Source organism: Acomys minous (assembly GCF_964271855.1).
Source record: "Acomys minous genome assembly, chromosome: 3".
Taxonomy (NCBI): Eukaryota; Metazoa; Chordata; class Mammalia; order Rodentia; family Muridae; genus Acomys; species Acomys minous.
In genome coordinates this window covers 112,494,392-112,506,541 of record NC_140485.1, presented here as the reverse complement: position 1 = coordinate 112,506,541, position 12,150 = coordinate 112,494,392, and the positions used below count along the sequence as shown (strand labels likewise).

The 12,150-nt window shown below is 41.8% G+C and overlaps 1 protein-coding gene across 10 annotated transcripts in view; it reads left to right on the top strand.

Moving 5' to 3' along the window:
- The window catches only part of PTPRK (protein tyrosine phosphatase receptor type K), a 516,193-nt gene that overhangs the window by 72,124 nt on the left and 431,919 nt on the right, over window positions 1-12,150 (top strand). The window contains exon 1 of one of the 10 annotated variants that reach the window (XM_084775137.1): window positions 2,611-2,630. The exons of the other annotated variants lie outside the window; for them this stretch is intronic. The gene's annotated coding sequence lies outside the window, so the exon portion shown is untranslated. Of the gene's footprint in view, window positions 1-2,610; window positions 2,631-12,150 lie in introns of those variants that run through there. 10 annotated transcript variants of the gene reach the window in all.

Genomic DNA, 12,150 nt, shown 5'->3' with positions numbered 1-12,150 from the left:
TTAAGATAGCATAATCAAGGCTCGTGAGTTTGCAAAACGAATTTTACAGGTTGTCATAGGCATTCACAAATGACACGTGCATTTCATTGACTGTGATTGCACAAAAGTAAAACTCATTACCTGTTTAATTTGGTGTCCATTTTGATTTATGTTCCTGGTGTCAGCAGGCTTGCATCCGCCAGCATGGCACCAGCAATTGAAAAGGTAGACGACGTTTGACTATTGTTCCAAAGTAGCTGTGACTTCTCAGAACTTCCAGAAGGGCTCTTAGGTTGCACACACATTGCATGTATTTTGTTCAGAGAGTTGGTTATCATGAACACAGAAAAATTTCCAGTATATGTTTCTGAAAGTCAGATTTCTTCTTTGCATTCAAATAAATGGTTTTGTTAATTGGCTCATTAACATCTTGGAAAAATTAAATTGCTATTACAGAGAGGAGGATAATTTGTTTATAATTCTCAAATAAATTACGCACAATAACACTTCACAGCACATTTCTTAAGCGCTGTCACTAGGATGCGTGCATCCTCATGGGAAAGATGGCTTGAGCAGGTGACATGTTTCACCCTGTCAGAGCAGCAGATATTTTTTCTGTTTATAGAGTTGTTGGTCTGTCTTTTGTGCCACCAGGGTTGAGTTCCTTACAATACGTGTATGGGCAAAAGGAACTTAAGTGCTAATGGATTTGGCACTTCAGTCTCTGAATTCAAAAGGGGCCTACTATAAATACAAGTATTAACTATTCTGTCCTTTGGTACGTAGTTAATTAAAAAAAATTTTTTTTCACTTAACAGAAAAAAACTTTATTCAGAAAGCAGAGATCACGCATAATAAATCTTTCCCATATTTCTGCTGCCCCACTCTTCCTATTTTATCCAGGCTTTCTTTCTTGGGATGGGGAAACAATGTTAAAATCTAAGATTGACCCAGGGGAGAAGTGTCCTTTACAGTAACAAGTCTACAGAGTTATTTAAGATCTGCTGCAGCTTAGCTTGGCTGTGTATATTGCTGTCAAACACCACAGGTTACTAGACACTACATTCTTATAAAATAACCCACAGATTGTTGGCATCGTTTTTGTTTAAGTAATATAAATTTATGTAAGTTGATACAGATAAATTAAATATTCTGGGTGTGGAGGTAAAGGACCCTGCTTTTCAAAGCACTAGAGCAGAATGTGATCTTGTGAATGAAGGGCCTTTTGTATGCAAATGTGTATCTGATAATGTTAAAAATCACCAGAGTACAGACATTTAAACATGTTTTATAAAACTGACTTCACAAAGGGCGGAAACATAACACGGTGTGATCATTGCTACTTGGAAAGAGGCAATGCATTTTATTAGGAGCCCGCCTTTAAATACTGTTTTTGCCTCATGTATTTTGCTTTCATTAGTGATTAAACTTTGACTTATAAAATGTTATTCATCGGTTTTTTTTGCCCCATCTCAAATTCCAAAAGAGAATCTTTGAATCTTGAGGGCAATGAGCTAGCATCAGGAAAAAAAAAATTGCACATGAATTATTTATTTCCAATAGTTATTTAGTACCTCACATGGACTGTGCGCTGGTGTGCCGAGGGCAGAGTTTATGAGGAAGAGAAGATCTTTCTAGTTTAACAGAAGAAAATGGTGGGGAAAATGCCTTCGCAATTATAGACAGCAGTCACTGATCACATTCCCAGAACTTCAGTGTCAGGGTTATAAAAAGTAATAAATAGTCCATGCTGAAATCCAGAACGATGGATGGATTTTTCAATAGCAGTGATTTCATGGTATCCCTGGGATGCAGACACGAGTGCAGTAAGGGTCCTGAAGCTGAAATGTACAACGAGGCATTGCAGTGGCTGGTGGCCCTTCAGGCTCTGTGTAGCAACAGTACTTTTGTGCCTGCTGCAACATAAAGAAAGGTGTTTCCAAACCATGGAATCCTTTCTTTAATTTGAATGGAGCTAATAGGTCTAATCCAAAAGCTCCCCTTTCTTTCCTGCTGTAGATGTTTCTATCACAGAGGAGCTTGGTGTGGAGGTTGCAGGCTGGAGAATGGCCAAGGTTTTTTTTGACTGCCTTAAGCACGCCTAATGTGTTAATCCTGGTTCAAGTCCTACTACTAATTAACGCTTGGGTCTCGGGATCTGTTATGTAAGATTTCCCAACCTGACTTTCTTAATGTTGTCAATTAGAGATAAAGATAGTGGCTGACTCCTTGGGTGTCTGTGAACGTTTAATGAGATGATCTATGTTAAGGGCTTAGCACAGTGCTGGTCATGAAACAGGCAGGTACAAAATGCATATCAGCTATTATTTTCTCTTAAAGCAACATAATAAATGCTATAGTGTTTAGTGCACCCCCCCCCAGTAATTTTAAAATAGTATCTTCTCCTTTTTTCACAGGCCAGGTAGAGACCTTGGGCGGTCTCGCAAGGTTCTTCCGTACCACCGACCAAGAAGACTGTCTTGCTTCCTGTGAGCTGGGGCAGCCTTTCTTGGTGGTTATGACTTCAAGACAGTGATGCTGTCCTTTTTTTTTGCAGCGGGATAAATATATTTTTAACCTCTTACCATGGGCAAAACACTGGACCTGAAATTCTTGTGCCTCAGACAGTTACATTTCATGCTGATGAGTAGGTGAATATTTTAATAGGTGTGCTGTACAATGCTGTGTGTATGCTATGTATACTCTTTTTCCCATGGAAGAAGACCGAGGAAGACCGAGGCAGGCAGATGTGAGTTCAAAGCAAGCCTCGTCTATACAGCTAGTTTGAGGCCAGCCAGGGTTACACCATGAGACCCTCAATTCATAAACCAAACAAACAAGGAGAAAAGGACAAGTGTTACTTAGGTTGGTCTCCTGTCAGCTTGAGATACTCTAAAGAGTAAAAAAAAAAAAAAAAAAAGATCCTGCTAAGATTGCAGTTAACAGCAAAGGCCCTTGTTCAAAGGCGTTTTGAGTGTTTTCCATACGGTTTTCCTCCGCTTTATTTGCAAGCTGGAGCAGGTATTAAAGATGAAGTGTTCTGTTGGGAGCAGGAGCCCGGGGCGCTTGAAGCATTGCTAATTTCCAACCTGGTAATTTAGTTAAATTGAAACATAACTGCGTTTAGATGAATGGGCTGCTAGTTTTCCTTCGCAAAGCAAACATGCCAACCTTTCATTACATCTTGTCTGTGCTATGGCTTCCGTGCTGTTCAGGGCTGCTCGCTTATACCACTTGACAGGGAACACGGCAGCAAGTTCTCTAGTTTGAAAAAAAAAATAAAAGAATTAAAGGAATGAAGGATGCTTTCTGTAATGGACTGTATCATTTTATATTTTGAAGTGAGCGTGAGAGATTCCAGAGAGAGTGGTGTTGCTGTGGAAAGCGCTTCCTTCTCGGCTCATGCTTTTACAAACCTGGGAGTGAGTAAGTGACACAGTAGGTCCGATTACAAATACAGTTTATCTTCATTTGGGATCCATGACTTCTATTAAATTTAATTACTTCCCCTGTGGCTCCTATTAAATTTAATTAATTTCCCCTGCAGCTGGTGTGGCAGAGGTGCTGCTGCTAAATGAAGGTGATTGCTAATTGAGGGATTTTTCCTGAAAGGGTGTATACTCTTCCTCCTGTTTAGCTGGAAATCCTTCCTCCAGCCTGACACCTCACGATGGAGTGAGGAGTTGCTGGTGGTGATCACTTCACAGTTATGCAAACGAACTCTTTGGAGGTGGGCGTGGGATGGGAGTGTGTAATGGTCCAGTTACTGTGTCTTTGGTGGAGAGGCCAGTGTAGGATACTTGGTAAAAGAAACCTGGCTCTGTCTTAACCTAGGCAAGATGGAACCTGTTATGCCTACCTACTTGTGGAGGCGCCTGGCAGCTGAGCTGACAAAACAGTCACTGTTTCAAGGCCTTCTTCACAACTCAAAGTGTTACTGGTCGTGCAGATGATTTTACTTGGGCTGTAATTCCATGATGGTAAGATAAATCACAGTATTTATACCTGAAGGTAAAAACCATTCAGCGCCTTATTTAAAAAGTCAAAAGGTAATTGCCACATACCCACTGTCGTTACTCTGTATCTAAAGTTGAGGCGATAATACCAAAAAAAAAAAAAAAAAGTTGTCCATGCATTTAAGCTGCATGTATTTAGACAGCTCTTATTTATAGGCCTTCTATTTATAACAAGAGGGGATTGTTATTTTTGAACATCAGTATATACTAGAGATTATGTATGCATTGCATGTATATATGTAAATGTACATGCCACACATAATGTATGCAGTTATATAAGCACATCTTAGCATTATGTATAATTTGCATGGTACATATTTCTTAGTTAAGCTGGCAATTCAGTGGGGTTTAAAAAAATTTTTTTTATTAACATACAAAGAGATGGGGCTCAAGGTTGTGTCTTTTCCCCCTCAATAATTGTATCTGTCTATTCAAGCAGCAGAATGTGTTATATTCCTCCCTGTGTCCATGTACCATGTGGTTTTTGAGCAACATCTGTCATAATTTAGATACTCACATGGAATTAAGCCTGTATTCCCCCCACCCCCCACAATCTCATTTTCCATTTCTTCTGTTTCTCATACCCCCTCTACATACTTCAGAATATTTGGCCCTAGCTCAAAGAGAAGGTCATTGTCTCGTATTCTTGGTGCTTCGTCCGGCCCTTTCTCATGACCCTCTTCCCACGATGCTTCGTGTAACCCTATAGAGATTAGTACTATGGACACGCCCACTTGTTACTTTCAGTTTGTATCTCTACTCAACTAAACCTGTGTAAGGAAAACTAGAGCCTCGTTGCAAGAACAGCTTAAATAAGTGTAGAATCAGACTTGTCATTTAACATGGTTGGGCAAGGGGAGATTTCTCTAACTTAAGCACAGACCTAGTAGGACTGTTGTGGAGGGCGGGACAATGTGGTCTCCTGTCACCTGGGAAGTAGGAGGAGTTGAGGAACTCCCCCAAAGAGCTATGGCAGGGGATGGTCCACGGACTGATGAGAGGCATTAGTTATTTGTTTGTCTAGAGTTGGGCAATGCATGATGGCAAACTAGATGTCAGCTGGGAACAGGGCTTATCGGGGGTCACTAAACGCTTGGCTAAGAGCATCTCACTGAAGGCTCGGGGCCCTTTTCCTACCTTGTTTCCCAGCCATACGAAGAAACCATGTCTTCCCCTACAGTGTCCACATCCATGCGTCCTTCTCTGATTGCCGTGACACAGCCGCTAATACAGAAACTAGGCAATCAACATTTCTCCCTTTGTCGCCTCATCTCTGCTTCAAGCATAGCATTCTGCTGAGTCTACCTGACTGCACATATTTTCAGCAATATTTTCTTTTCTTTTTTTTACTTATCCTCATCAATTTAGTCAATGCCACCTAGACAGCTATTGTCCCTTGCTCCGTTCCCCAGAGAGCTTTTATCTTTGGATTGCAAGCACAATCATCTTATGTTTTCTTTCTTCCTCTCCTTTTATTTTGTGTATCCTTCCTTTAAGCCCTCTGCTCTGTGTATCCTTCTACAATCCACTCACTTCCATCTACCCTAGCTCTCTTCTCTCCAGCCCTCCCTTCTCTGGGTCCTGGGCAGATGGGATGATAAACACTTTACTGTTTCAGTTAACTATGGCACTTAATGATTTAGACTCAGCTTATTTAGAGGCGGTGACCATGAAACAACTTAGAATTGCAGAAGAAATCATCTCTTGGAATGACTTGAATTTTATTATTATTATTATTGTTGTTGTTGTTGTTGTTGTTGTTGTTGTGGTTGTTGTTGTTTTGTTTTTTTCTGCCTCTCTCTTAGTTCTTTTCTGTTGCTGCAACAAAACACCTGAGAGTTTTTAAAAAGAGGTTTTCTTGGCTGGTGATCCTGGTTTATAGAAACTTCAGGCGGCGTAATGTAGCACTGTGAGTGCCTCACCCCTGCAACATAACTTGACATTGAAGGGAAAGGAAGTAGGCGGTACAGAGAGGATCACACTTGTGGCTTATTCCTGCATATTGATAAAACTTTTCTGGGAACTAATCTGATAGCAAAGAATGGCGTTAAATCTTTCGACCAGGGTTGTCCCGTGAGTCCCTCTGTAGAACCCACCATTTCAATACCGGGAACACCGAGGACCAACATGACATGCTGTGACCCTTCTGCAAGGCGAGCACACGTTCAGGTCCTCCTGCCCGCCATTTACAGGAGAATGCATGTTTCACTTGGGATGTTTTTGTTATCTTGTGAAATTTAGTTTCTTTCGTATGTTATGACCGCCACAGCTTAGTGTGCTGTCCACCTTGGTTGTCGACTTCACACGTCTGGGAAAGGGAACCTTGGGTGAGCAATGGCCTCCATCATGTTGGCCTGTGGACATGCTTGTGGGGCTCTTTGATTACTAATGGTAGCTGAATGTGAGCCTGGGGTGAGCAACATTTCCTCAGGGGTTCTTGTCTCAGACTTCCGGAATGAATCCTTTCCTCCCCACGATGATTTTGCTCATGACGTTTATCACAGCAACGGAAAGTAAACTAGAACACCCAGTAATTTGTATTTTAAAGGCTGCAGTGAATGACTAAAGAGATCATGGTATTCTAATGAGCAGACACATTCAGCAACTCTTACCGTGGTTATGAGAATTTGAGTTCCTTTTACAGTATAGTTTGGTTTTGCTGCTCAGTCATTGGAGTTGCTAATTATTATCTAACAAATGCTGTATTAGTGTATTTTATAGACTACATTGCAGTCAGGAAGATATAGGTCAGCCAGTGAGCAAATTAAACCTTGCTCTCAATCCTTACATGCACTTGACTCTGCTCACGAGACACTAGACCACCCTACCAATTTCTAAAAATTATTTTCACATTTTGGTTTGCCGATTTGAACTGAGAGAATACTGTTATTCTCTCATGGCCACATTGGGAGAAAGGAAAAATGAGAAGTCTCCTACATGGTTGCGGGTGCGGATATCAAGTTAGGAATAATCAATTGTGCTTTGTACTCCGTGGTGGCTGGTTCGCTACCTAGGACATGCTTAGGTTGGCCAGTGGATATTAGGCTTGAAGATGGGAGAATTTGACTCAAGGCTCTTTTTTAAATAATACACATGGACACACCCAGGCACGCACATACATGCGTACTTGGAGTGTTATTTCCTCGAGGTGGTTTTGTGAGTCAGAGGAAGGAAGTGGATACTGACCCAGTATGTCCCTAGTTGGATTTGTTCCCACTAATATTGGAGGAAAAGAGGGCGTGTAGATAAAGTTGACCAAGAAGGGGCCAAAAACTCAATCGAGTATAAAGGGGGATATACAACACACAGAGTAATGCAGCAATCAACACTGTGATTTTGCCAGGAAAGTCCTCTTGCCTAATTTACTTTTTGTTACAAAACTATCTTTTGTATATCTACTTTCATAAGTCTGCCCCCTATGCCAAGGACGTTGTAAATACTTTGGGGGATGTTTCTGCCCTTCGGGTTTTCATCTTCCCCTGTGTTGCCTGACATTGCTCAAACATGGATTTTGTAGCTGGCGTCTGACTTGGCCATTGCTTCGTGGATGTGGGCTGATGTCAGTCCCGGGTCTCTGCCGGTTTTAGGTGGAGGACGCCCTGGAGCCTCAGCAGTGCTGAGGGCTGTAGTCTCTTTGCCAGAGCTTTTCAAGCTTCCTTCTTCTGAAGGGTCACATGACTCATATTTTCCTAGTTTTTCCTCTATTTTTGTAATATTGAGTTACACTAGATGACTAGCTTTCATATGCAGCCACTCCCCTCCCCAGCATATACCTACATTTTTGTACTTATTGATTGTGTCTCAGGAGACACTAATGAAATCTGTCTGTTTCCTCCCCTAATCTCTTTTAAGTTGTCCATGTAATGCATTCATTATTTTCAGGGAAGAAAGAGCTGTAGGGCTTTCTGTCTTGTGTAGATTAGCCTTTTCTTAGGCTGTCTAGAGGAGACGTAAGAATAGAAGGCCTTAAGGTCAGTACCTTTGACCTTTGGAAAACTGATCTTGGGAGCACTGGCCTTTGGGTGACGAGTCTGGAGCTTGAGTTCTCCTCCTGACTCACAGACAGATGCTGTTTGTCAGATGGCTTCGCTCTCTAGCGTGTGGTTTTTCTCATTCATAAAAGAACATTTCGGAACACCTAGGCCGGGCTGACCTGACTCTTTTTTGTTTACTTTTGTCTAGTGATATGTTTTTCCCACACTGCCTAAGGTTTTTCACTTCACATTTCTGAGACAGGACTAATTTGGATGATTAAGTCTTTTTTAAAAACAAAACAAAACAAAACTCAAACGCCTTTCCACAGCTTTCTTTAAGTAGCTGCCCCAAATTCAGACTTTTGTTAAGATTTGAATAAACTATTTTCAGAAAAGGAAACACAAACTTTCAAACAGATGAAAAAAAAAACGCTTTTTTTTTCTTATAATAAAAAGGTACAGGTTGAAATTACAGAGGATTGCCGTTTTTCTTCCTTTTGGCTGTTTTGGCAGTTATCCAGAAATTTGGAACTACTTTGTTAGCAAAGGTGTAGGAGGCAGTCTGACATGCTGGTGTTTGCATGAGGTGCAGTACATCCTGGGCAGGGCATGTTAGCAACATTCATCAAACGTACTATACTATGTCCATTAACACCCCCCCCCAGGAATGTGTCTGAAATATCTACATACAAAATGTTCACTGTTCTTTTATTTCTTTAGTAGCAGAAGATTAAAAACCAACTACATATTTTATCAGTATAGAACTACTTAAATCAATTACAATATATTCATATGATGGAATTTTGTCCAGCTAGTAAAAGATTTAGAATGCTGAGGTAGTTCTATATTTACTTATATAGAAAGGTCAAATATTTTATTTAAGACTTTGGGAACAGTTTATCTTACAGAATACAAAGGATAAAAGCTACCACCTTTTAAACAGGAGATAAGAAAATATTTTATGTATATATAAATAATATTTTTCAATATATGTATATAGACATATATAATTATCTACATTTATTTTAATTTTATTTGCATTTTTGAAAATATGTTACCTCAAAGATTTGACCTCAATCAAGTGGTAAGATATGCCACTGATTCTAAGACCTAGGAAGTGGGGGCTGAAGGATCAAGGGGTTGAGAGTCAATCAAGGGTATTGAGGCCAGTCTGGGCTATAGGAGATCATGTCTGAACAAAAACCATAAAGACAAGTATTAAACTTAAATATCAAAAGGTAGTGTGGGTGCTCGCATTGTTATCTTAACGCCCACAGGAAATATAGACTGGATTTTGATTAGTAGAGAGACAAAACCAGACAGGGCTGAAAGTTGCTTTGCATAGCACTAATGCGTTGTGCAAGCATGCTGTGCAATCATGAGCTCAGGAGTTTGGGTTCTGGCACCCACACAACAAGCCATGCATCCTGTGTGCATTGTAACCCCAAATTCTGAGCTGGGAGGAGACCAAAGCATCACTGGGGCTTGCTGGCTTCCAGGCTAGTCCAGAAAAGGGAGCCTGTGATTCAGGAAGAGGCCCTCAAAGGAGTAGGCGGAGCCTGATAGAGAAGGACCCCTAACAGCCTCCATCTTCTGAGTGTGCACACAGGCACGCATCCTCACACCCACAGACATCCCCACACCCACACACACCCCATACATACATAGCCCTCCTCCCATGAATACATTCAGGTGGAGGAGAATACTAAGTGGGTAGTGTTAAGCCTTTGGCTGGGGCAGAATGTGCCAACAACCTGTCATGGCCCGCAGCCTTCTGTGATGAAAAGGAAATCAAGTGGTAGGAGTTTTACAAGGAAGCCGGTGATCCCGTTACTGGCTAGGGGTCTTGAGCAGGTTTCTTTTCTCTGCCAATTAAAGAACTGAAAGTCTAAGGCTTAACAGGCAGCGGTGGAGGAGTCACAACCAACAAGAGCAGACAGTCAGTAGCTGAAGGAAGGTTTCTGTTGGAAGTGTGGACACACGCACACACGGAGACACACAGACACACAGACACATACACACACACATAAACACACAGAAATGCACACACAAAAACACACAGGCACACACAGATACACACACACACAAACACACACAGACACACACACCGGGACACACACGCCCACACAGACACACACACACACCCCTAGTGCACAGAGGATAAAGACCCTTTGCAAAGCAAAGAGGGAGGTTAGGAAGCCAAGGCCCAGCTCTCCTTGAGGGCTGTTTGTTTTTGTTTTTTAAAGTCCCGGAAGGGGCTACTTGCCTTAAACTAGATGAGCCAGTCCACTGAGGGCTTACTGGCATCTGAAAAGCCCATAAGGCCATTGTTATAAACTGCCTGGCTTTTGTGTCAACTTAGGTGGGTGAGGAAGAATCCGGTTATTTTGGAAGTTCTCCATCTTTATTACCTACTCATGGCCCCTATGTATGTTTGTCTGTCTACAAGGGAGTCTGTCTAATCTCTAGTTGCATAGTAGGATATCAACATTAATTTAAATCACCTTGAAACTTAATGTACAGCTCATTAGTACTACGTGAAGCAACAAATAGACTATTGTATGCCAGGCTCATTTTGCTGGGTTTTGTGTGAGTTAGATTTTAAGTCATTATTAAAATGAGAATGTAAAACAACACTTGGATTTTGTGTCTGTATGAAGCGTCTTACCATCTGTAGATCCTAGACCTTGCCATCTGTAAGCTTTAACCTTTGGCATGTGACCCATAGTTTTTCCAAGTTTGAATTAACCTCACATATGGAGGTGATGGTTTGAGATCACATCTATATGAATAGCTCTATAATCCATCCACCCATCCATCTACTGACCCATCTGCCCATCCATCCCTCCACCCACTCATCCATCCATCCATCCATCCATCCATCCATCCATCCATCCATTCAAAAGATGCAGATATTTGATGCCAACCAGTTCTTGGCTCTGAAGATTCAGTGAACTCGACTAAGTTATGTCTTCATTACTTACAATTTCAGTCATACAGCTGCTCCAGATATTCTCCGCTCTTTCTGTTTATACAGATGCCTCATTCTCACTGTTAAGTAGAAGAGGAAGGGAAAATAGGCAGTTCTGAGTAAAGTAGTTTGGACATTTGTTAACATTCTGTTTTACGAAACTTCCCCATATTTTTAAAGAACATTCCCTTGCTTCCTGCAGAGGACTTTGTGAGCACACTGAAGTGTGTGTCTGGTAGTAGAAAGAAAGCGTTTTGTAATGGAAAAGCTAGGTTTGGAGTTCTTTTTGGAATACTGATTCATTGCTACTTAATGAGTACACGCTATTAATAATATGAAGGTTGTCTTTCTCGTGGTTCTAGTGGCAAAGGAAAAGGTACCTTCCACAGTCTGTACAGTTGGGGTTCTGTGCTGTGTGCTTAGCACCCGGGGAGCTCTGTGGATGATAGTCATCATTGGATACTTATTGAGAAAATAACCGGTTGGGAAGAGCTTATGTGGGGGTTTTTGTGTTTGGCACCATGTTCAAGTTTCAGTCTTGAAGTCTGAACTCCTTTGTCTTTAAGTCTTCACAGTCTTAACGGGCACCTAGGGCACCCCAGCTCGCTCTTCAGATGCCTTTGTAAAGTGATACTGCGTTGCGTTTGAGGTGGATAACAGTCCTTTGATTTGGTCCCTAAATCAAAGGAGGTGAGATGAAGGCAGGGGAAGGGAACTGGAGGTCCTTAGTTGGACAGAAGTGGGGAGATGAATGCTGCCTGGCTCCCTCGTCTCCATCCCCTGCCTGTGGCAAGCAGCCAGCTGTTTTCTTAATTCAAACTTCTGTGTGCCCTGGCAGTGATAAAGCGCATTCTTCTTGGAGAAATCCCTGCTGGCAATCGCACTTCAAAGAAGAAACTTAGAGTTAAAGACTTAGTATGGTTTGAGAGTGTTACTGTGTGCGTTGGCATCCAGGAGAAAGGGAGAAGTCTGGGAAGCCAGGGATCAGCACCCACTCAAAAACGACCTGTCATAGCCTACCCAGTGAGCAGGGATGGAAGGACCTGGGGACAGGGGTGGGGTCTGGTTGTCATTCACACAGGACTGTCCTTCAGAGACCGTGATGTAGGGGTTTGGTTTGAAGAACCATCCTGAACAACACCACAATCTACTGAAAGAAAGCATGGATGCCTGAGAATAGTCCCAACTTCTGGTCAGTGTAGAGGCTGTG